The 26,303-nt window shown below is 40.0% G+C and overlaps 1 protein-coding gene across 8 annotated transcripts in view; it reads right to left on the bottom strand.

The window, feature by feature from the left end:
* Ncoa1 (nuclear receptor coactivator 1) overlaps positions 1-26,303 on the bottom strand; it is a 336,679-nt gene that overhangs the window by 155,458 nt on the left and 154,918 nt on the right. For 4 of the 8 annotated variants that reach the window (XM_052745989.1, XM_052745994.1, XM_052745996.1 and 1 more), the window contains exon 1: positions 8,160-8,283. The exons of the other annotated variants lie outside the window; for them this stretch is intronic. The gene's annotated coding sequence lies outside the window, so the exon portion shown is untranslated. Of the gene's footprint in view, positions 1-8,159; positions 8,284-26,303 lie in introns of those variants that run through there. 8 annotated transcript variants of the gene reach the window in all.

Here is a 26,303-nt window from a genome sequence, read left to right as displayed (position 1 = left end):
AAACTTGTAGCAGGGCTTCCCCTGATTTTAAAATCCTTTACATTAAAACAATTTTTATTTAACATTTATAACATCCAATTTCTAACAGGATTATAAATTAAAGCATAATATCAATCAAAACTCTGTAAATACAATTAAAAGATTACATAATATGATAAATGATATGGTCACATTATCTCCTCCAAAGATGACTGTCATGGATTCCTTCAAGTGCACATCAGATGACCTATCCAAAGATGCGACTTCACTTCCAAGTCCCTTGAACCTGGCTGTCCCTGCATCTTACTCTGACCAGGGGATATGATGGAAATGCTGTTCTTAAACTCTAGAAATGGATAGGACCAGCAGCTTTCCCCTTCTGCTTCTTGAAATCCAGAAGACAGTGTAACCAGTCTGAACATCTAACATCACAATGCTGTGGAGAAGCCATGCATAGATATTGGAAGTGTCAGTCATATGAGTGAAGTTACAGACAGACCAGTGCAGAGGAACAAGCAACTAAGTGAGTGTGATCCCAGTTGAGGCACATAAGAGCAGAACCCCCAGCTAAATGCTGTCCATACACTCTGGTCCCATATAACTGTTCAAAAAAAAACTATTTAAGATATCAAGTTTGGGGGTAATTTTTGTTGTGTGCAATTAAGCAACTTAAACAGGTACTATCATGCTTATAGTAGCAGCAAATTGCCAATATTAAGTGTCAAAATTCAACCTGTCTATTCCAGGCTCTAAGTTTACATTTGTTGACAAGAAGAAAACGTGAAATTTCTATCTGAACTATATGAAGTTACTCAAGTAACAATGAACCTAGTGGACTTAAGTTTCAAAGGTAATTTTAGAAAATGCACATTATTTAAATGATGTTTCTCGCAGAGAGGTTCTGTACAGACAGATGACATATTAAATCAGAACTGAGCACACAGACATTTGCATGTCATGGGAGACCAAGATGACATGATCTTGATAGTTTTGTTCTCTGAAGGCTTAATACAAGAAACTGGATGAATGCATAATTAAGAGAGTCACTAGACTGTATTCTGCATAGCTGATGTTTTAAGGGGGCTTTTGATAGACACAAAATGACTGCCAGTTTCTGATTAAATTTATTTATAATAAATATTCTGTAATATTGGTCAAAGTTAAAGGCATTTATATTTAGGGCCCCAAAGTCTCCCCTGGATCTCTTCTTGAATTACCCCCATGATGAACATCTTATTTTCTTTAACATACTCCATGGAAGGACCTTGATTTTGGCATATTTAATGTTCAATAGCATCTGCTCAGAGAGTCATTCCTCCTCAGTCACAAAGTACAGCACCCACTTAAACTCCAGCCCCATGGGGGAAAGAGGGATTCGTCATTGTAAGGTAAGTAAATTGGATCATTTATTTAATCATTAAGTTTAGCCTATGAATTAAAAAATACTTCATTTTTGCTTGAGTTATAATATAATATTATGGGTTCGGTTTGTTTGTTGCTCATATTGTTGCAGTCTTGGTCACTGGGCGCTTTTCTCCAGGTCAGCTTCCCCATTCTTCTGCCAAGCCCTAGCCTAAAATCAGCCATTCTCCAAAGAGCCTTAGCAGGCGCGCTATTTAGTGCCACTGTCTCCAGGCCCTCCTGAGCGAGCTAGGAAAGAATGAGGGTGACGAGCCATCTGTTTATGTGTATCCACAATCACTTCTGTAGCTGTTAACTATACTAAACAAACACTCCTGCTCATGTACATGACTAGATGTACATTCTAGTCTTCTCCTCACTTCAAACTTCACTCCCTAAGTAAGAGACCTGTCTTCCACCACTTGTCAGTTTTTATGTTTCTAATAGCCACACTTTGCTGAACTAACAGAATCCTCATTTTAGATGTACTATCCAAGGACATGACCTAGAAATTGTCTGTCTGTATACTCTCCCAGGTTGATTTTTTCACAACCATAACTTCAGACACTGTGGTGGTTTGGATGAGAATGGCCTCCATAGGCTCATCAACTTGAATAATTGGTACCCAGTTGGTGGAACTGTTAGGGAAGGATTGGGAAGTATGGCCTCATTGGAGAAGATGTGTCACTGAGGTTGGGCTCTGAAGTTTTAGAAGACTCATGTGATTCCCAGTTAGCTCTCTCTCGTGGATGTGGATCAAGATGTGAGCTCTCAGCTGTTCCTTCACTCCTCCACCACGAACTCTCACCTCTGAATCAATAAGCCATAAAAGCTTTCTTTTATACATTGCCTTGGTCATGATGTTTCAGCATCACATTAGAAAAGTAAGACACTTTCCAAATTGTTTTCTATCCTGAGTTTCTCTTCTAAACTTTAAATCTGAATAACTATCCACTAGATCTCAACTCAGGTACCCTGATAAGCAACTCTTACTAAACTTCTCATCCTTCCCTGTCTTCTCCAGGGCTCACCTACTAAATGACATCATCATCATCTATTTACCTGCAAAAGTCTGCATCAATCTAACACCCAACCACCAAAACCTACACCTACTTATGATCTCCATCCTTCTGATCCTACTATGGCCAGTCTATGATCACCTCTGACCTAAAAATATTTAGTACCAGAACAAAAGAATTAGTAAGACAACCCCTTAGTTAATCTCCCTGCCTCCAATTTCACTACCTCTAATACATTCACACTCTAGCTTAAGTGATTTTTTTTTTTTTTTTTTTTTTTGGTTTTTCGAGACAGGGTTTCTCTGTGTAGCTTTGCGCCTTTCCTGGGACTCACTTGGTAGCCCAGGCTGGCCTCGAACTCACAGAGATCCGCCTGGCTCTGCCTCCCAAGTGCTGGGATTAAAGGCGTGCGCCACCACCGCCCGGCCCTGCGCCACCACCGCCCGGCCCAAGTGATCTTTTATAAAACAAACTACATCCTATCTATATCGCTTCTGCATCCTTAAAAATCCTTTGAATGCTTTCCTTTCCCACTAAGATAAAGCCCAACTAACCTGACATTGCTTTCCAGGTTCTGCATGACACCCACCCTGATTACCTCTGCACAATCACCCATTTCTTTCACTTCATACTCTTTGCAAGTAAGTAATCTAAAATCTCAATTTCCTCCTACTCTAGCCTCCTGATTACGATTACAGTCATGTACCACCACGTGAAACTGAAATTTTCAACTAGAATCTTGCTAGTCCTTGAATCCAAAGGTGTAGCGCTTTTCATTAAAGATTAGATTCCAACCAATCTGATTACCTTTTGAAAATCATCCCCCAACTCTTTACCCCCACCAATAACTGTAGAGTTTTCTCTTATCTTTAAATAATAGCAGTATGACTAACATACTCCGAATCTTGTTTACTTGGTGAGTTCTTTTAAAGGAGAGACTCCAGTTTAGCAACATTTTCATTGCTTTCTTTGAGCATTTTGCTTATTACTACTACATTATTCCTGTCAAGAAACATCAATTTATACATGGCAGATCCCCTGGGTCTGCCTACTGTGTATGCCATCCTTTTTGTTGGAACCTCAGACTCTTACCATAATTCTGAAAATCATTTGAACTAATATCCTAGTCCACAGAATCATTTTCTGGAGTGTCCAAGCTTCTTTTCACTATAATTTTAGTTCAGAATTAATGGTGTCATTTTCCAAAAGCTTTTACCTGTATTCAACATACTCCTCATCATAACACATTCCCTTTAAATCTATGAACTGGGTTTTTAATTTTTTTAAACATGTTACAGTGTTATAACTATTTAGCAGGTTGACATCTGCTATGAAAACTCAAATTAGTCCTTTTGAGCTCCTGAGTCATTTCCCCTCTTATTAGTTTCCTGTCTGCTCACATCTACACAGAGAATGGCTTACATTCTTTCAGAACTGGAAGCTGTGAAAGGCTCTCTCAAGGATTATTTGGACATATGTTTAAACTTCTTTTTAATTGTTTATTTGTATCAAATCTGGAGACACCAAATCAGCTGGTTCTACAACCTCCTCTCCATTTGCATGGAAGATGGTACTGAGGCTGGCCTCCCACAGCACCTGGGAGAGGCTGCCGAGGCTGGCCCTGGTAAGCAGCCTTGCTGCAGTCACTACAGACACCCTGAGTCATGCAGGATTAGCTCCAGTTGCACATGAACAAATACCTGTGGTTGGAAGAGAGGTTTATTTTCCTCTCATAGGAGGTATGGAAAAATGTCACTTGGGATAGACCGGCAGCTCAATAGCTACGCAGAACCCTGGGTTGTTCTACTTTTCTTCCTCCTAGCCTTGCTCCACGGTATCCATTGTTCCACATCATCTCATGGCAAACAAAACAATGAACAAACAACAGCTATCACCAAAGCTGCAGTAAGTACATCCATGTCCTAGCAGAAGACAAGAGGAAATGATAAGAACTCCTCTGAGGTTTTCTAGATGAATCCATTCCCCTTAAAGAACTTTCCTAGAGGCCCTGCCCAAAGACTTCTGTTTACAGACACCAGGAAGTGTCATTTTATAGCTGCGCTCAGTAATGTGCCCACAATATGGCTGCTGTCTTGCTAAGAAAGAAAAAGAGAATAGACATTAGGTAGGTAACCAGCAGGCTCCACCCATCATTTTTTCCCATCTCAAACAAGGTTCAAGTTTTTCAGTGCTCCTCTTAATTATGATAGTACACATTAAAACCAAACAGATGGAATGCAAGCTCTCCCTCAGGCAGTTCATTTTTCCTGTTAGTAGGACAGAACCTCATGCATTTAAGGCTGCCTAAGTCTTCCCTTAAGTCAAATCAAACTACTACCTCTTTAAAATATAGTTTTTTCCCAAATACTCTGACAAAACAGAATTCCTTCATACTTTGTTTGCATAATTGGTTTTAAAAACTTTTTTTTTTAGGCAAGGCAAGGTCTTGTTGGCCTGGAATTAGCTATGTAGACCAGACTGGCCTTGAAATCACAGAAATCCACCTGCCTCTGCCACTGATTGCTGGGATTAAAGATGTGTGCCACTATGCTGGCTTGATTTTTTTTTTTTTTCGAGGCAGTCTAGACTCAAACTCACAATCTTCCTGCCTTAAACTTCTTGAGAGCTTTAGTACTAGTTACAGATGTGTGCCACTATGCCTGGCCTCAAGGACTCTTAATTGATTACTTTTTGACACTGTGGTTAATTGGAAGACAGAAAGGGGACTCTCCTGGGCCATGACAGACCTGCATTTCAAGTAGCTAAGGAGAATGAGCACATAACAGGTGTATAAGATACTAAAAATGTAGCTTTTGTCCAAGCCACATATTTGATTGAAACAGGAGCAGGTAAAACATCGAGTAAAAAGAGAAGCTAGCAGAGAAAGGCTCATGAACAGGAGATCAAACCACCACTATGGGACTGACGGATACTAGTTCAGTCTCCCTTCAGCTCTGCATCCCACTGCTGCTATCTATCCCAACTCTCACAGACATTGCATGTCTCAGCATGTGCTCATAGTCACCTCCATCTTAACGTCCACCTGCCCAATGACCTGTAATCTGCTTTTAGAGGCACACCACTCCCCACCACTCCATGAAGCTATTCCTGTTTGGTCACCTCTCAACGCCAAATGCACTAGTGAATGCATATTTACCCGCTGGTAATCAGGCCCTGCCGACCACTCCTTTCCTTCTCTGGTTTCCACAAAACCACCCCTGGTGCACCTCTCACTGCTACAGCTTTTCTTCCCTGCCCTGCCTGTGCGAGCAGCTGTTTTTCCACAAAGCTCCCACATGGAGGCAGCCATGCTGTCCCACAGTCTGTCCATACTTCCTGAGCTTTCCCACTCATGAACAGGAGATCAAACCACCACTACCATTCATGTGACTTCTCAATCTCAACTAAGTCCAAACACTTGCATTCAAATCCACACACTCGCCATTTGAGCAGACCCTGCTTTCTGCACAGCCAGCTAACAAGCACCTCAATCTCAATAAATCCAAGGGCCATAACAGTTTCTTCCATTCTTGCCTCAGAAACTGCCTAGAACCTTGTATTTGCTCTAACACCAGGCTACACGTAACATAATCTGTCCACACAACCAAAATGAAGGGACTAAGGAATGTTCCAGGATTCTCCGTTCTCTTTTCCAATCCCACATTTAATCTTCATAATTTAATTTTGAACATCTCTATTATTTGGTTCCTCTATCTCTATCCCTACTGTTAATACCTTAGTTCAGGATCTTATTACATCACTGGATCCCAAAAAGATCCCTGCCACCAATAAAGTGGTCCATTTCAACAACTGTTTTCATTCCCCAGATCTCTAATTGCCTCTTTTTAAGAAAAGCCTACTCTTGTTTTGAAACTCTTGTCTCCTTAAAGGCTATCAGGAATTTTATAAACATCCAATGACTAGCTACATTTTCTTTAGAACTCTGCTGTAACTTATTACTTCACCCTAAGGTCCCTGTTTGTGGGCTCTCCTTTATGCTACTGGCATTAGTGAAACATTTGGAAACGCTTGTTTCTGTACTCGGGATCCTGTTACATTCTGCTGAATATGATAGCACTTACTCTGGACGTTAACACTCAGCTCATACTGGTTACAGTAGGAAGGAGGAGGAACACAACATGCCATGAGGCAGGGTTACCGTCTGGCCTCATAAGCACAGTTAGTCACCCTGGGTGCTTCCCAGAAGGGCAGACCTAGGTTGCTGCAAGCATCTTGCCCATGGAGCAGACCATCCATTCGGATCTAATGGTTGTTAAAATGTACAGTGGTCAGAGCTGCTGGGTTGCCAATGTTGCAGCAATGTTAAAGTATCACCCTATTGATTATTTGGAAACTTTTCTTCTCCCACCTCTCTGGACATGAGTATCACCCACAGAATAGCCTATTTTTAGAAAGTCACCAGTTTCTGAATTACCAAAAGTTCCCCTTCTTGGACCAATATAGCTAAACATGGATTTTTTTGTTGTTGTTGTTGTTTTTGGTTGGATTGGGTTGTGTTTTGTTGTTGTTGTATTATTTCTATAGGCTTGGTAAAGAAGAGCAAAAAAGGGCTGAGAGTTCCAACTGTCTTTTAAAATCAGCCAGAATGAATCTTACCTTTCCCAGACACCCTTCAATGGCTACTGAATGCACCAAAACCCAAATAACATACAAAGATATGGTCTACTAGTTTTATGGATAAATTCTACAATTTCATTAGGTATCTTAAACAGCCAGGTGTCGTTGCATACACCTTTAATCTCAGTGCTTGGGAGGTATAGGTGAGTGGATCTCTGTGAATTTAAGGCCAGCCTGGTCTACATAGTGAGTTCCAGGACAGCCAGGGATACATAGTGGGGCCCTATCTAAAAAACACAATGTAAAAACAAGCATGAGAAAGCATCTCCTAACAATAAAAGCAGCATGAGGTTCCTAAACTTGCATACTGTTAGCTTGCAAAGAAGGAAAATCCATTTTGGCCTATTTGTTTTTAGTAATAGATTACCATCTTTCTCCTCTTAGAAACAAACTAGCAAAGATGCAGAATTTCAATTAAAATAGAATTTACAGCATGATAGTTTTCAACTGAGAAGCACACCCCAGCTACTTTAACTAGTCTTATACTATGATCAGGATGCTCTGAGATCATTTGTTATTATGAGGTTAGAAACATCACTCCTAAAACCCAGCAAAGTAACAAAGTGGTCTAGCCCACCCACTGGTAGCCTAGAAGCAGCTATGTGACCCACTCTGAGCAATTTCACTGGCTGAAGCCTGCAAAGGCAGTTAGGTGTTGTGGACACTAGTATGTACCACATCAAAGTCCACCAGTGTTACAGCTCCATTGTACTCCTCAGACATCAACAATTCCCCACAGCCACTCTGGGAACCACCAGGCCAATCTGAGCCTGCCAGAATGGCCTGGGCCCCCTCAGAAATTGAAAAGGCACCCCCACAAACACTACAGTCGTACCATATCAAAATGGCTAACAAACACTCTCACCTAAAGAGCCGCATGACAACTGACAGAACAATCCCACATACCCTGCAGCCTAGGCCACTGACCCACACTCCCACACCCAATAGGAATCCCCAGTGTGATTACAGTTGAAGAACTGTGAGGAGATGGCACCACTGTATTCACCTGAAAACAAACCAACACAACACCTACTGAAAGACAACCAAGACTAACAGCCAGGGACCAGGCTAGAACTACAAAAGCCACTTGATAAAAGTGGGCAAGGTGATGCACAGACCCACCTGATGTGCAGATGTGGGGGCGCAAGTGTGGGGACACAAGAAGAATGCAAAAGGAAGGTAAAAAATGGCTCCAAAAGACCATCCTAACTCCAGCAGCAGACGCTCATAAAAAGACGCAAAGTACCTGAAAAAGAATTTAAAAGAATATTATAAAAATAAAATAAAAAAATTCAACAAGATATAAGAGATTACAGATAATTCAGTAAGAACAGAAAACCTCAGCAGAGACAAAGACTCATAAACAGGATCCAACAGGTCATGAAAAAGAACCAAACAAAAATCTTGGCGATAAAGAGGTAATGGGGGCAGGACTAAAACATCAGATATTTTCTCTTATAAATGGAATCTAGATTTTGACATAAAAGCAGAGACTATTTGAAGTACAACATGGGATGAGGAGCAGAGTGAAGGGATAGATAGAAAGGGTAGGAGGAGAAGTGAATATGAGCAAAGTACAATTGTGTGTGTGTGTGTGTGTGTGTGTGTGTGTGTGTGTGTGTGTCCCCACATGCATCATAAGCATGTGTGCTCATGTACAAATCTCAACAACAGTCCAGATAAAGCAGAATACAGATTTATGAGCTTGAATTTAGACTTTTCTAAAGAGCCAGTCAGATTCAGATTTCTTTTAAAGATTTATTTTGTTTTTAATTATGTGTCAGTGTGTGGGTATGTGTGTGTGTGAGTGCAGGTACCCACAGAAGCCAGAGGCACTGGATTCCCTGGAGCTGGAGGTATAGGTGGTTGTGAGCTGTAGATACTCGGAATTCAACCCAGGTCCTCTGTAAGATTCAGAGGACCGGTCCAGAGTTACTTTTTTTTTTTTTCAAGGAAGAAAAAAAATACTATATCCTATGAGGCTTATAAACTATAATTATGTAGACAAGTATTTGAACTATGGATACTTCAAAGGAGAAGAGAAGGTAAAGGCATGAAAAAAATTTTTAATGAGATAACAGCACAAATGTTCCAAATCTTGACAAAAATACAGACATCCAGGTAGAAGATGCTCAGAGATCTTCAATTGGACATGGCCAAGAAAGATCCCCTCGATGACTTATTATAGTCAAACTATAAAAAGTACAGTACCAGGAAGTCTAAAATAAATAGCACTTCAAATATAAGACAGCATCCATTAGACAAACATCTCAAGAGAAACCTTGTAGGCCAGGGAAAAGGAGCTGAAATAATCTGGAAAGAAAAAAACTGATAACAAAGGAAAGTATATTCAGAAAAGTCATCCTCCAGCAATGAACACTTTCCAGCACAGAGTGGAAGGGCATCACTACCACACCTATTTACAACAGACAACTGAAGCAATCCTAAATCCAGAAGCCAAAGGATTGGAACTACCATCATGAAAACACAAAAATATGTGTAACCCACCAGTAGAACAGGTACAGAGAAGACAAAGGGAAAACAAACCCTATCAACCCAGAAAGCTACCAAAGCACAAAAATGGACAGCAAGAGAAGGAATAACGGCAGATAAAACAAATATGGAAAAAAATCTAAATTGTAGCAGTACTCTCTTAATGTAGCAATAACCCTGAATCCAAACAGGTTAAACTTACTGAAATATTTAGACTAACTAAATACACAAAAGTACCTAGACCCAGTAATGTGATTTCCACCTTGAGGTTTCACCAGTCAAGACGCCTAAGAGATTTAAAGTGAATGACTGGGGGAATAGTCCATGCAAACAGAAATCAACTGTAAAAATAAAGTTATACTTCTATCAGATAAACCAGATTTCAAGTAGAAGACACTCTCCTCCAGCAAGAACTTGGACAACATGAAGTAATAATTATACATACATACACATCTAAAGCTTGAACACCCAATTATGTACAGCAAACCTATGAGACATAAAGGGGTAGACTACAAGAGAGTAGTGGCACTCCACTCTCATCAATAGACAGAGATCATTCAAGAATTCAACAAAGTCAAAAAGAAAAGTCAACAATGAAACACTTTAAACTATACTATTGAACAAACTGATGTAACAGAACATTTCACCCCACGGCTACAGCATAAGCATTCTTCTCATCAGCACATGGCATATGCCCTAGGAGAGAACATGTGTTAAGCCACAAAAAAAGTCACAATAGACAAAAACAAAATAACAACAACAAAACTCAGAAACCATAACATGTATTGTCTCAGACCACAATGGACTCCAACTAAAAAACAAAGGGAACTTTAGAAATGTATAAAAACATGGGAATTAGACAACATATTCTTTACTAACCATCGAGTCAATAAAGAAACCAAAAGGGAAATGAAAATGTTCTTGAAAGAAATGAAAATAGAAACCAAAACTAACAAGATACAGCAAAATCACTATTACATTGCACATTATGAGGTTGGAGATATGGTTCAGCGGTTAAGAACATTCACTGCTGTGCAGGGGATACAAGTTCAGTTCCCAGGACCCCTGTAAGGCAGCTGTAACCCATCTCCAGGAGGATCTGTGGCCTCTGACCTCCATAGGTACCTGTACTCACATGTATATACCCACACAAAGAAGCACATATACAGACACATAACTGAAATTTTTCAGTTTCTTTTAAATGGAAGTTTGTAACAGTAAGTACCTACATAATAGAAAAATATCTCACAGAAACTATCAGATGACACAACTGAAGGACTAGAAAGCAAGCACAAAACAAACCTGGAATTATAGAGAAAAGGAACAACAACGATCAGAAAGAAAAACGGCAGCTTAAAATAATACAGAAGACAGAAAAAGTTGAAAAAATTCAAAAATTAGACTTTTTGTTGTTTGTTTGTTTTTTGTTTGTTTGTTTTCCGAGACAGGTTTTCTCTGTGCAGTTTTGGTGCCTGTTCTGGATCTCACTCTGTAGACCAGGCTGGCCTCGAACTCACAGAGATCCACCTGGCTCTGCCTCTCAAGTGCTGGGATTAAAAGCGTGCGCCACCACCGCCTGGCTTGTAGTTTATAAAAATACAGCAATAACAAAATTGTTGAGAAATAAGTCAAGCAAGCAACCTTGGGGGCTGAGGAGATGGTTCAAAAGGTAAAGTGCTTACTGTGCAGGTATGAGAATGTGAACTGGGATCGACAGCAACCATGGGAAAGCCAGGTATGTGATGTCTGTCTGTAACCCCAACTCTGCAGAGGGTGTGGGGATGCAGTACAGAGACAGCCAGATCCCTGGGCCTTCTTTCTGCCAGCCAGTCTACCTAAATAGCAAGCTCCAAGGTCCGTGAGATGCTGTCTCAAAAAATAAGGTGGAGAGCAATGGAAAAAAAAAACACACTCAACACTGACCTCTGGCCTCCACAAACAGAGGCACAAACATCACTGTGTAGACATGCATACACCCCTTACACAAAATAATAAGTAAAAAATAAAAATAAAGAAAGCAATACTATTCACAATAGCCATAGAAACATAAAGGAAAATGAAATACATACAAAAAAAAAAAAAAAAAACACTTAACCAGTCAGGCATGGTAGCACATGCCTTTAATCCCAGCACTTGGGAGGCAGAGGCAGGTGGATCTCTGTGAGTTTGAGGCTAGACTGGTGTACAGAGAGAGTTCCAGGACAGTCAGGGCTACACAGAGAAGCTGTCTGGAAAACAACAACAACAACAAAAAAAACAAAAACACTTAACCACGGAAGTAAATAACCTCTACAAAGAAAAGTAAAAAGCACTCATAAGAAATTGGAGAGGACACATGTGCACTCAGGACAGACACCCCAAGTTCACAAACCAAAAGAATCAATAAAGCTGAAATGTCCACAAGATCCTGAACGATCCTTAGAGCTCACAGCATGCTGCCTCTCTATGACATTAATATCTCTTCTAAATAAACTCCTTACCCAAAAGGCAGTCCCCCTTGAACCTGAAACCTCTCCAGTCTATTAAATAATCATAAGCACTTGTTCTCTTTACTATTCCCACTGAAATCACATATCTCACTCAAGTCTTCCCCCTTCCTAGCCGCTCTGGAGAGTTTTTTAAAGGTGCTACACACCTAAGTCCAAATAAACATGGACCCTGGACTTTGCCATCTTTAAGGAAGTAGAAGCTGAAGCCTGAGCTTGTGACAGTGACTGGAATGTCACCACAGGGTACTGTGTCTAATCTGCACGTCGATGAAGTAGTAGAGTTGGCTGTGAAAAACAAGAAAGGACTATGGAGGTGGCAGAAAGGAATACTCATTCATCTAGCAAACCAGAGGCCCTGGGTTCAGTTCCTAGATCACAGAATGAAGAAATAAGCAAACCCCAAACTAGACTTAAAATAATGGCACTCCACAGGATAAAGTAACCTATAAACAATGCACGAGGCAAGAGGGGCAAAAGTCACAAACCTGAAACACGTACCAGGTATGTGAAATAATGGAATACAAGATACACCTTCATGTCCCAAAAGAAACACCTTTGAATTAGCTAAAAGGTTCGTAGTATTGGTCCCAACAGAGGTATCTTACTAGTACATCCCTAAGTAAATCAAATATCTCTTTACAATCAAATATCTCTCTGCAGTTAAGAATCCCAAAGACAACACAATCCAGATTCTCTGTGTAATATTCATCTTTACGTGGCTTATTTTTTATATTAATTTTACTGTCTCTTTAAAGACTTTATTTTTTAAAACTATGTACTTGTTTATATAACAGTATATATCACCTTTTTTTTTCTCTTTCAAGCCTATGTATATGTTATACACATTGTAAACTATTACATCTGAATCTGTCTTATTGTAAATCTATTGCTTTAAACTGCAGCAGCTGTGGCCGCTGGCTCTGCCCACCTCAGCTTCCCATCATGGCCGTGGTTTACCACCAGCTCTGGGAGCTATGGGGGGTCTATGCTTTTAGCCAAGCAGCGTGTAGCCCAGAAACCTCTTTTTTTTGTTTTGTACTAGCAAAGTCTAAATCCACCACGCAGCTTAATGTGCCACTTGCAGAGGCCTCATTCCCACCACACGGCAGGTCGAGTGCGCACGCTACAAACCCGCCAGTAGCTCAAACCGGCAGCTGATGCCCATTTGAGACAATTAGGAACTGTTTTTAGCTCCGTTTTAGAATCTTTTTTCTCAGTTTTTAGGTGGAAACTCTTGCCACCATGTTGGACGCCACTTGTAGCTAGAGTTTCCCTGCCTGGCCCACAGTCAGGACAAATCTCTGTCACCCACCAGTCCCACAGCCGCTCAGACCCAACCAAGTAAACACAGAGACTTATATTGGTTACAAACTGTATGGCCGTGGCAGGCTTCTTGCTAACTGTTCTTATAGCTTAAATTAATCCATTTCCATTAATCTATACCTTGCCACATGGCTCGTGGCTTACCAGCATCTTCACATGCTGTTTCTCTTCATGGCAGCTGGCAGTGTCTCTCTGACTCAGCCTTCCACTTCCCAGCTTTATTCTCCTCCTTGTCCCACCTATACTTCCTGCCTAGCCAATGGCCAATCAGTGTTTTATTTATTGACCAATCAGCAACACATTTGCCATACAGACCATCCCACAGCAGGGAACCCTTGTACTCTGCTGGGTAGAACCGGTAATACCATTAAGGAAAACTGTGCAGAGATGCCTAAGGAAGGAGATCCAGAACAGAATTATGTCATCTCCCCTATTCATTTCACTTACCATAGTTTCAGTTACATATAGAAACTACAATCCAGAAATATAGGCGTTTGTCTTGACTCTTTCAAAAGAGACAAACTATATTTGTGCTTCTAATATAATTTTCTATTTTATTATTAGTTTCAACTCCTAGTCTCTTACTGTGTGTGCACATCACAAACTGTTTTCTCATTACATCTCCATGTATAAGAAAAGTGAAACAGTATATGAAGGCTTCAGGTATCCATGGGTGAGGGTGCCACAGACAATATACACTGAAAACAAGTGGGTACTACTGTACATGATTCAGTAATCCCTCTTCCTCTATGTAAATGCCCAGAGGAAATGAAATTGCCTCAGAAGATACCTGCATTCTCAATGCTCACTGCAACATTATCATAGTAGACAAGATCTGGAAACGATCTAAGTATCCATCAACAGACAATGGATAATCTATACATCTGTATGGTGAAACATGATTCAGTCTTCAAAAGGGCAGACATTTTTACCATTTGCCACACATGGAAGAACCCAAAGGGCATTGTACTAAGTGAAATAAGCCAAACACAGAAAAAATACTGTATAACTTCATTTATAATTTTAGAAAGCCAAATATACAGAGAGAAAGAATAAAATGTGGTTATGGATGAGGAAATAGAGGTCAAAAGATTAAAGGTCAGTACAACATTACTATGAATAAAGCACAGTGTGAAGTATTTTCTAATGATTTTCTCATGGAAGACTCACAATATCAGCAATGAGGGATGAAGAGTCTTAAACAGTCACTAGCCCAAGGATACTTTACCAATAAGGGGCAGTGCCCCAATCCTGCTGCCCCCAAAACCCAAGGCTCATTGAGGACAGCCGCTGTCTTATGAAGACAGGAAGAACTAACTACCTGACTTAGTAGTGGATTATGAGAGCAGGTAGGTAGGTTAATTGGCTGATTGATTTATCTACAGGTATTTATATGATCAAAGAGTTGATTAATGCAAACAAAATAAGGAGCAGAGCCATTAGGGAAAAAAAATGAACTACAAATTTAGACAATCTTAATCATACTGATTAAATAATCATTCTAATATGAACTATCAGATTTGATCTGAACCATTATGTAAGGTTTTAAATAACACAATTTAAAAGAGTTACAAATTAGAGAATATTCAAAAGGGTTTCCAGGCATCTGAAAACAATGATACAGGAAAAGCAATTAGCCTAGTGAAATGCAACTACGTACAAGAAGTATAAGAGGAAACAGAAAAGCTCTCTTCAAAAATGAAGACCTCAAAGTCATCATCAAATAGCCAAGTCTTGACCTACATAAATGTACCCAGACTTTCCCCACACAACCTCAGACCTGTGAGTAGATGAGAAAGTGAGGCATGGGTGGTTACCAGAATTTTCTAAGACCAGGAAGACCACACCTTGAGGCAGTTATTTTCATCTAACTAGGGCTAATCAAACAGAAGTGAAATCAATTAAACAACAAAGTCTCTTCCACATCTCAGACTGTTCCCTTAATTCCCATCCTTACTCTGAAATCCCTGTCCTCCAGGACAAATTATATCCTATTTTAACTGCATCTTAGTCATTTATTAGCATTTTATGAGCATCTACCCATAAAACAAATGTCATACGTCATAGTTCAATTGGCAGGCAAGTCCACAAAAGCTTCTTTACAAAGTTTATTACAACATTAATCTGAGTCTGTTTTATTTGCTTTTATCTTTTTCAGATTCAACCTAATCTTCATTCTTACAACTAGTCTCCCAAAGTTGAGAGAGAGAGAGAGAGAGAGACAGACAGACAGAGACAGAGACAGAGACAGAGACAGAGACAGAAAGAGATTACACTCAAGAAACCTGAGGTCTGAGCAAATGAGAAGGAATCATTAAACAAGTACTTGATGAAAAAGTCTTTTCTTCCCCTAAATTGTTGCTCCCCAAAGTACAATCCTAGTGTCTCTCTCTCTCTCTCTCTCTCTCTCTCTCTCTATATATATATATATATATATATATATATATATATATATATATATATAAAATAGCAGGCCTTTCCTATTCCACTCTTGTGGACAGCATTCCCCACTCCCCACTTCCCCAGTAAACCACTCTCAGGACCTCCGAGGCTCCCTATACCTCAGGACTAAACTCTAACCTTAACCACAGGACTAAACTCTAACCTTAACCACAGGACTAAACTCTAACCTTAACCACAGGACTAAACTCTAACCTTAACCACAGGACTAAACTCTAACCTGACTCTTGCTGCCAATTTCCCCTGTATTCTGTGGTAAATTTCCAAAATTACATTTCTCACTTCTAATACAGCTCCATTGTGAAACTTAAAAAAGAAGGGGAGAGGAACTGGAGAGATGGCTCAATGGTTAAAAGCATTGGCTGCTCTTCCAAAGGACCCAGGTTCAATTCCCAGCACCCATATGGTGGCTCACAACTGTTTGTAACTCCAGACCCAGAGGGTCCAACCCTCTCTTCTGACCTCTGAGGGCACTACATGCTTATGGTGCATACATGTAGACCACACACACACACACACACAAACACACACACACACACACACACACACACACACACACACACACACACACACATACACACAATTTTAAGTAAAATAGGACAATTTGAACAATTAAAAAATTATAAACAGCCTAACTAAAAGAAGGTATTTTTACTGTGTGTGGATGGGAGGAGGTGTATTGCTGGGAATAAAATCTAGGGTTTGATACATGTTAAACAAGCACTCTAATGATAGCCCCTCAGAGGCATTTCCAAGATAATGCTTAATGAACAGAATTTCAGGCAACATAAAGTAAAAAAATTTAAATCACCACTGTGAGTGAAGATATTTTTAAGAAAGTCTACCTTAAGCTTAAGCTGTATGCAATCAGTTCTCAGAAATGAACTGTTTTATAAACTTTTTTCCTCCCTCTAATACTGAGATTTCAAATCCTTTGAGAAGTCTGGTTTCTAACACTGGCAACCTTGGGTATGGGGTAGAGAGTCTCCAAAGGTAAGTACACCTGTAGAAAATGGCTTCCAATGATTCTGGTACAGGTGATAAAATTGGTACTGCATTTGATAAAAACCTTGACTAGACTACTCAAATGTTAAAGAGCAGTTTTCATTGTGTATATTCATTGTACATGGTACTGTGATACATAAGGACATTTCCATCCAAGTATATACTATACACTGATCCCATCCCCTCCTCCTCTTCAGTCTCTCCATCTCATTAGTCCAGTACTGTGATACATAAGGACATTTCCATCCAAGTATATACTATACACTGATCCTATCCCCTCCTCCTCCTCGGTCTCTCCATCTCATAAGTCCAGTACTGTGATACATAAGGACATTTCCATCCAAGTATATACTATACACTGATCCCATCCCCTTCTCCTCCTCGGTCTCTCCATCTCATAAGTCCTCTTTGTTCTCTTTCAGTTTCGCTTCTCCTTTCATGCCATGTACACATATATGACTGTACAACCTAGGAACCACGAATGAGAGAAAGCGTATTTGTCTGAGACTGGCTTCATTCGCTTAATATGATTACCCCCAGCTGCATCTATTGTCCTACAAATAACATAACTTCTTTCTTACGGCTGAAAATTTTTCCATTGTGCATATCACTTTTTTTGTTGTTTGTTTGTTTGTTTTTCGAGACAGGGTTTCTCTGTGTAGCTTTGTGCCTTTCCTGGAACTCAGTCTGTAGCCCAGGTTGGTCTCGAACTCAAAGAGATCTGTCTGGCTCTGCTCCCCACTTCCCCAGGGCTGGGATTAAAGGTGTGCACCACCGCTGCCCGGCCACATTTTTTTTTACCTCGGCCCTGCTGTCCAACACCTAGGTTGGTTTCATAGCTACAATAAACATTGATATGCAAACACCTCTGTGATATGCTGATTACTGTCCTTTGGGTTAGTATCTTCAAATGGTGTAGCTGGGTCATCTGATCCACCTGTTGCAGCTTTTTGAGACAATTCCATAGCGGAGTTATATAGTAGCTAGCTAAGTTACATACACAGGGGGCTGCCAGCAGTGCGGGAGGGCTCCTGTCCACATCTTCATCAGCATTGCTATGTGTTTTCTTGTAGACTTGTTACATAAGTAAACAAAGCCCCCCCCAACTCCATAGGCTATCTTTGCTCAATTAACTGTTTATCTTTGCTGTACAGAACTTTTTGAGTTTCATGAGATCCCATTTTCCCGAGTGACCAGAATCCTGATCAGAAAATCTTTATATCTCCAAATATTTTTTCTACTTTTTTCTCTAACAGTTTCAGAGTCTTGGTTCTTACATTAAGGTATTTAAGATACATTTGCAATTGATCCGGACAGGGTGAGAGAATGATCTAGCTTCATTCTTCTTCATCTGGATATCTCCCTAGTACCTCCCACGGCAGAGGTCCTTAACTGACAAGGCCCAGTGCTTCGGTGTCTTCCTTTACAGACTATGCCTTTGATGTAAAAAATCTTTACCTAATCACAAAGTAAAAAACAAAGATTTTATGGTATTTTTTCTATAAATGTTATAGTTTTAAATAATATATTTAGTTCTATGATTCATTTAGAGCTTTGGGTTTTGGTTGTTGTTTTTAACACGGTATATGGTATGGTTCAAAGTTCAATGTTTGCATGTAGATTCCCAATACCAACTGCTGAAAAAGCTAGATGGGAATAGATAGCATAAGTCCAAAGCTTTTCCTTCCTGTTCAAAATAGTTTTGACTAGTCTAGTTCCTTTGCATTTCTATCTGAATTTAGTTAGCTTACCAATCATAAAACATTTTGAATCTGATTGGGATTACCCTACACATATCTGCATATAGAACAATCTATGGAGTAGTGACATTTCACCAATAGTTAGTATTCTGATGCATAAACACAAAGTTCTTCCTATATTTACTTGGGTCATCTTTGATTTCTGAGTAGTAACACCACTTTCTCAGCATGGAAAGACCCTCACAGATATGAGAAAGACCTGTGCTCCAAATGAAGGAAGCCCAAGGAGAACCTGGCTAAGAAAAGATGCAAAGTGTAGCCTTGAATACAAAATGAATGCACAGGCTCAGAGAAGACTGGTACACACTAGGTCTAGAAGATGGTGGGGAGTGAGAAAAGACAGAGTGGTAAGCAGAAGGGATCCCACAGCATAGCAGAGAGGAGAGACCCTGAATTGCTGAAGGTTCACAAATGGAAATTCTTACAAAAGTCAAAGTAAAAAAAAAATGTTAATATGTAAATGACATGAGTTTAAGCCAATGGGAAAGCACAGGGCCTGTATCAAATGAACAGAGTACACACTAGACTTACATCATTCAAATCCAGCAGATGCTAAAGCACTGTGTAACCAACAAAATGGTGTGTGTGAGGTGTGTGACACATATATGGTTACGAGAGGTGTGTAGGAAAAAACAGTAGTACACACACACACACACACACACACAGAGTTTTTAAATGAAAAAAAGGAATCTGGACAGGAAGAGGATATTACAATGAGATACAATTAGAGAAGCAATTTTAGAGCAATGAGTTAATCGGAGTTAGGAAGAAAAAAAAAGGTAGAAAAGTGACACTAACAAGTAGGAAAGAAAAAAAAGGCCAAGTATTTGAATGAGAATTGAAGTGAGTCAAGACAAGATTTTAAAATGTACGTATCTATTAACTCTTCATAAGGGTAGGCATTTGTTTGCATTAGTTAACAGCAGTGACAATTTAATGATCTTTTGTCTCTGTTCCTTTTCTCAATTAAAACAACAACAACCCACTAGTAATAATGAGAGAAAAAAAAATCACATCCTAATGTTCTGGACCAGGGTCCAGAATCTTTACAACACTCAAATCAAGGCTCAGCATACTGCCCCTATGTTGTGGAATATTACTTTAACTATGTAAAGATGTATTACATTTGTTTATGCTGCATTTTTTTTAACAATGTAAAGATGTGTTGCTTTGCCTGCCTAAGGCATCTGACTGGTCTAATAAAAAGCTGAACGGCCAATAGCTAGGCAGTAGAAGGATAGGTGGGGCTGGTAAGCAGAGAGAATAAGTAGGAGGGGGAATCTAGGCTTGAGAGAAGAGAAAGAACAAGGAAGAAAGAGAGGGAGCAGGAAAAGTAGGACATACACAATGAAGGAAAGGTTAAAAAAAAAAGCCCCAAGGCAAAATGTAGACGAAGAGAAACAGGTTAAATTAAGTTATAAGAGCTAGCAGGGCAAGCATAAGATAAGGCCAAGCATTCATAACTAATAATAATTCTCTGTGTCACGATTTGGGAGCTGGTTGATGGCCCAAAAGAAAGCCTGCCACACCCCTACCCAGCAGGATAAGCATCACACTCAAACAGCACCAAGTGGTGGGCTACCATCTGAGCAGCTATGACTCCCTTTAGAAAAGAGCAGAGGCAGAAGTACATGGTCAATTTCTAGCATCTTCTTTCTTGTAAAAGCTTCACCAAGAGTTTCTGGGTTTTGTTTTTGTTTTTAAACAACTGATCTAATGTACTGTAGAAAAAAAAAAGAAAGAAAGAAAAGAAAGCAAAAACAGGGGGTGGGGTGGGAATGGCGTCCAGACAGGAGAATGTTTCCCTAGCATACACAAGGTTTTGATCCCTAAAACCACATAAACCAGTTGCGGTGAAGCATGCTTGATATCCTAGCACTGGGAATAGAGGCAGGTGGACCAGAAGTTCAAGGTCATCCTCAGCTACATAACTCAAGCCCAGCCTGGGATATATGAGACTTTGTCTTTAAAGAGGGAGAGTTTGCTACACTGCAACTTTTAGAAAGTCACCAAATGAACAGCTTTTGTCTAGGGACAGAACTATGAAGTCACCAACTTAGAGTGGTCATTTGAATGAGAATGGACCCCACAGGCTCAGATAGTTCAATGCTTGGTCCCCAGTTGGTGGCACTGTTTGGAATGCTTGGGAGGTATGTCCTTGTTGGAGGAGGTGTCTGTGGAGGTGGCTTTGAGAGTGTTAAGACTTGAACCACTTCTAATTCACTCTTTCTGCTTTCATCTTTTGCCAGGAGTTCAAAGGTCAAAATGTGCTAAGTACCCTTACTGCCATTCAAATACATGCTTCTAAATCTGTCAGGACCCTATGAACACCCCTATCTTTAAATTACAGATGGCAACTATCATTGTAGTAATTCTGCAGATTTACTTGACACTCATCATACTACATTTAGCCATATTTATTTGTCATGAAATCACCTTTCAATGTTTAAAACTTAAGCCATATAAACTTAACATTCTATTTACATATATATAAATTTTATTACCAAGTATCATATCTAATGATATGAGTAATACTCATCTGAAGACATAACTGCCAGGGGCCAGAATCTTGTTCTCTTGTTTGCTCTACATAAAGCTTAATCAAATAAATTACAAGCAACGTAAACTATTAGCAATATGTAGAAGACTGGACTGTTGTCAAGAAATAAAAATTTGTTACTTTCAGCTAAACTAGTTAAATAAATACATTTGGCCTAATACCAGAATGCATCAGTCATAGGCCCTGAGCCACACAGCTCCAAAAGCCTGTGCATTTGTTAGTATAAATATTTCCTCACTATACCAAGTTCTTCTAGAGCTAGCCAAAGAAACTGCTGAACCTAAAAACTTACTATCATCTAGAACCTCATGAATCTTATTTTTTAATGTAAATTTGTGGTGAAAGTGTGAGGGGAGAAAAACTCACACTAGCAGTGTGAGTTGGTATATTTTATTAAAATGATGAGGGGCTGGAAAGATAGCTCAGTGGCTAACAGCATGTACTGCTGTTGCAGAGGACACAAATTCATTCCTAAAACCCACAATGGGTGGCTCACAACTGCTTACAATTCCAGCTCCAGGGGATCTGATGCCTTCTTCTGAACTTTGTGGATAAACATATCCTCAGACACAATCCCGCACATATAATTAAAAATAAGAATAAAAACCTAAAACATTAAAATAATGTCAAATTACTTCCTATAGCTTAAGAGGTATATATTATATTTTTCCCTTCAGGCAATGATTTTTTTTTTCTAGACAAGGTTTCTCTGTGTAGCCTTGGCTGTCCTGGAACTCACTCTGTAGACCAGGCTGGTCTCAAACTCAGAGATCTGCCTGCCTCTGCCTCCTGAGTGCTGGCATTACAGGTGTGTGCCACCACCACCTGGCTCAGTGATTCCTAATCTTTACAAATACACTCAATTTTTCTCACTCATTCCCTCTCACTTACTCTCTCTCACATACTCTCTTAAGAAAGGAATGCATATTTAACTGAAAATGTCTCCGACTGAATGTTCTCTGTACCTCTGTCTAATAATAATACAACATTGAAGACTACCTACAAAATATAGTCAGAGAATAGATAAGTAAACTGTGATATAACCATGAAACAAATCACAGGAGAGAAATGATGAGGAAAAATAATACAACAGTATATTACAGTATATATCTAAAGCTTAAAATATGCAAAACAATTATACTACTCATGGAGACAAAGACATTCATGATACTGTTTTTCTACAGGAAATGAGACTGATACCTCCCCCACAGTTCCCCAAATTAGGACAAAGTGTTAAGGATTCACATAAATTGGGTGAAAGACACATGGGATAATCGATATACTATCCCTTGGTTTTTGCTACATGTTTAAAATATATGAAGTGGGTGGGTACTATTTAATAAACAGTTAAGGTCTGACCAAGAATAAGTAAAGCCAGCAAGAACCACCTGTGGCCAACAGCTGTTTTCACAGTCTTAATTCCATTTGTTTGTGCTAAAGATACGTACAAACATAGATACAGCTGTGGGATGTTCTGTATGGCAAATGTGTTGCTAATTAGTCAATAAATAAAACACTGATTGGCCATTGGCTAGGCAGGAAGTGTAGGCGGGACAAGGAGGAGAATAAAGCTGGGAAGTGGAAGGCTGAGTCAGAGAGACACTGCCAGCCGCCACGATGAGAAACAGCAGGTGAAGATGCTGCTAAGCCACGAGCCATGTGGCAAGGTATAGATTAATGGAAATGGATTAATTTAAGCTGTAAGAACAGTTAGCAAGAAGCCTGCCACGGCCATACAGTTTGTAACCAATATAAGTCTCTGTGTTTACTTGGTTGGGTTTGAGCGGCTGTGGGACTGGCAGGTGATAGAGATTTGTCCTGACTGTGGGCCAGGCAGGAAAACTCTAGCTACATACAAATCACCTCTTTAAATCACCCAACAGCACTGAAAAAACAGAGGTACCAAACTCAGCATGTAAGTGCGTGGGGCAGGGTTGGGGTCGGAGGGGTGGGCTATAACTAGCTGTAGCCAATTAGTAACAGAGAAGGTCCAGAAAACACACACAGAGCAACTTTCATAATAACTCTGGTATTTCAAAGAAACAGGACATATAAATTCTTAGTTTAGAAAAGGATTTCATTGATTTAAAAAAACTCCAAAAAGCCCCCAAACAATGGCTCCTCAAAACAGCTTAATCCAAGTTCTATAAAAAGGAAAACAAAGGCAATATTGGCTGACAGTACTTTGTGCTACTCTGGCCTAAGGGGAGTTCGGTGTTTTACTGGGGCTGAGATTTACAGGGACATCGATGAAGTGAGTACTCAGAACCAAGGGCAGATTCCAGCTGAAAAAGAGAAGGAACTTTCCAACCATTCGAATTCTTAGAATTAAACCCAACTACTTTAAGAATTCAATTTCTCCTACTATACTGACAGATATAAGGTTCTTGTTAAATTTAAGACACTGTGAGTTATGATGCACTCAACACCTTTTCATTTAAAATGCTATAGGGAAAAAAGTAACTGATTGCAACTATGGACACATGAGCTCCTAACCCTCTGTTCTTTCTGAAACACTATTAATAAAATAATATCTGAATAGGTGAGGTCTCAGCCTCAGTATTGCATATAGTACCATACACATTCATGAGCAAGTGTCTAAGAAGTTTAAAGGCCATCTATTAGACATGGAGGGCTCTACTTTGATGACAGACTAGGCTACATCATCAATACTTACTCATAATTCCCACATTCTGTAAGTGCAAAGGTTAATATGGTCTTGGTTTAAAAAAAAAAACAAACTCCACTTAAGAACAACAAGATACTCATTAGGAGGGAATCAGAGAAGAAACTAATGAAGTGACAGAATCATAAAGCAATTAAAATGTTGCCAAGCAAGGTGATTCACAAAGTGCTGTTGATATGTATATTTGGAAAATAATGGGTTTTATGTTACTGCAAAAATAACTGGGATCTATCTCATACTGCATAGCAAAAATAACTTGAGCTCACACAAAAACATAAATGTAAACACTGACTCTAGGCAATGGTTTCTTAGACATGACATGAAAAACACAAGAAGAAATAAAATCAATTTGATTTTATCAAAACTTAAATCTTTTGTACATCAAGGAATACCACTAAGGAATTTTTAAAAACACACACAGAAGAGAGAAGATATTTGAAAATCATGTATCTGATGTGAGACCTGCAACTAGAATACATGAAGAATATATATAATTCAGTAATAAAAAGACAGCTCAACTTAAAAAAAATGGACAAAAAAAAATCTGAACTGTACATGAAAGATGTACAAGTGGTCAAGAGGTATCTGAAAAGCTGTTCAACTTCAATTCAGAAATCAAAATCAGACTTACACTACCATGCCACCAAGATGAATGCAACCAAAAAGTCAAATACAAACTTTTGAGTAGATGGAGAATCAGAAGCCCTATTCACTACTGGTGGGGTATAAGATGTTTTAGCCATTTTAGAAAACACCTTCATGGTTCTCAAAAATGTTCAGCATAGTGTTACCATATGATCTGTAATTCTAGTTCTGGTACAGTCAATAAAAGCAAAATCATATGCCCATGTAAAAGCTTGTACAAGAATATCACAGCAGCATTATTCATAATCAAACGGCCATGTAGCAGCTGCCTTCGCTGAGAAGCACTGGCTCCCACTTGGGCCCAGAAGGAAACTAAAAGCAAATGAAAGCCTGACATAGGCTTTCATTTTGTGTGGTCATTTTCCTTACTTTGGCTGAAGACTCAGAGATCATTCATTGTCCTTAACCTTTCCTTTTGGGCCACCTTAAGATTCTAGAAACAGGAAAACCTCTTAGTAGACTTAGAGTATCACCCTACACACACACTCTCTCTCTCTCTCTCTCTCTCTCTCTCTCTCTCTCTCTCTCTCTCTCTCTCTCTGAATACAGATGAATTATCCACAAAGGCAAGGCTGTACCATGGGTTAGAAATGATCTTGTAGGACCCAGACTGATCCTCACAAACAAGACAGCAATAGGACTTCTATGGACCATGTTGAGGAAGCAGAACTGAGACAATCATCAACCAGTAGTCCTGACTAGGACTACTTTGTTACCATTATCTCTTGACTCATTTTTTTTTTCACATTTCATTTTTTTATTTTAAAAAAATTTATTTATTTTACATACCAACCACAGATCCCCCTCTCATCCCTCGTCCCACTCCACCCCCAGCCTTTGCCCCTCCCATCCTCCATCCCCTCCTCCTAAAGGATAAGGTTTCCCATGGGGAACAGCAAAGCCTGGTACATTCAGCTGAGGCAGGACCAAGCCCCTCCTCCCTGCCTCAAGGGTGAGCAAGGTGTCCAACTATAGGTAATGGGCTCCAGAAAGCCAGCTCATGCACCAGGGATAGATCCTGATCTCACTGCCTGGGGCCCCTCAAACAGACCAAGCTACACAACTGTCTCCCATATGCAGAGGGTCTAGTCTGGTCCCATGCAGGTTCCACAGCTGTCAGTCTAAAGTTCGTGAGTTCCTTTGAGCTTGGTTCAGTTGTCTCTGTAGATTTCCCCATCATGATCTTGAACCCCCTTGCTCATATAATCCCTCTTCCCTCTCTTTGACTGGGCTCCTGGAGCTCAGCCTGGTGCTTGACTGTGGATCTCTGCATCTGCTTCCATCAGTTACTGGATAAAGGCTCTATGATGACAGTTAGGGTATTCACCAAAATAGATGAGATCTCCATGAGTAAAGTGGGGACAGGGAGGGGGGCAATTAGGGGAATGAGATGGTTGAGCTGAGGGAGGGACAGAGTGGAAGAGCAATGAGATATCTTACTAGAGGGAGGCAGTATGGGGTTAGGGAGAAACCTGGTGCTAGGGAAATTCCCAGGAATCCACAAGGCCAACCCCAGATGAGACTACTAGCAGTAGTGGAGAGGGTGCTATGGAGGCTCACAAGCATCTGTAACTGTAGTTCCTGGGGATCCATAACCTTTTCTGGCCTCCATGGGCACCAGCTATGCACACTGTACACAGACATACATGCAAATAAAACATTTTTTTTGTTTTTTGTTTTTTCGAGACAGGGTTTCTTTGGGTAGCTTTGCGCCTTTCCTGGAACTCGATTTGGAGACCAGGCTGGCCTCGAACTCACAGAGATTCGCCTGCCTCTGCCTCCAGAGTGCTGGGATTAAAGGCGTGCGCCGCCGCCGCTGCCGCCGCCGCCGCCGCCGCCGCCGCC

This window comes from Peromyscus californicus, unplaced genomic scaffold, assembly GCF_007827085.1.
Source record: "Peromyscus californicus insignis strain IS unplaced genomic scaffold, ASM782708v3 Scaffold_1__1_contigs__length_55948999, whole genome shotgun sequence".
NCBI classification, from domain to species: Eukaryota; Metazoa; Chordata; class Mammalia; order Rodentia; family Cricetidae; genus Peromyscus; species Peromyscus californicus.
This window is presented reverse-complemented; position numbering and strand designations above follow the sequence as displayed.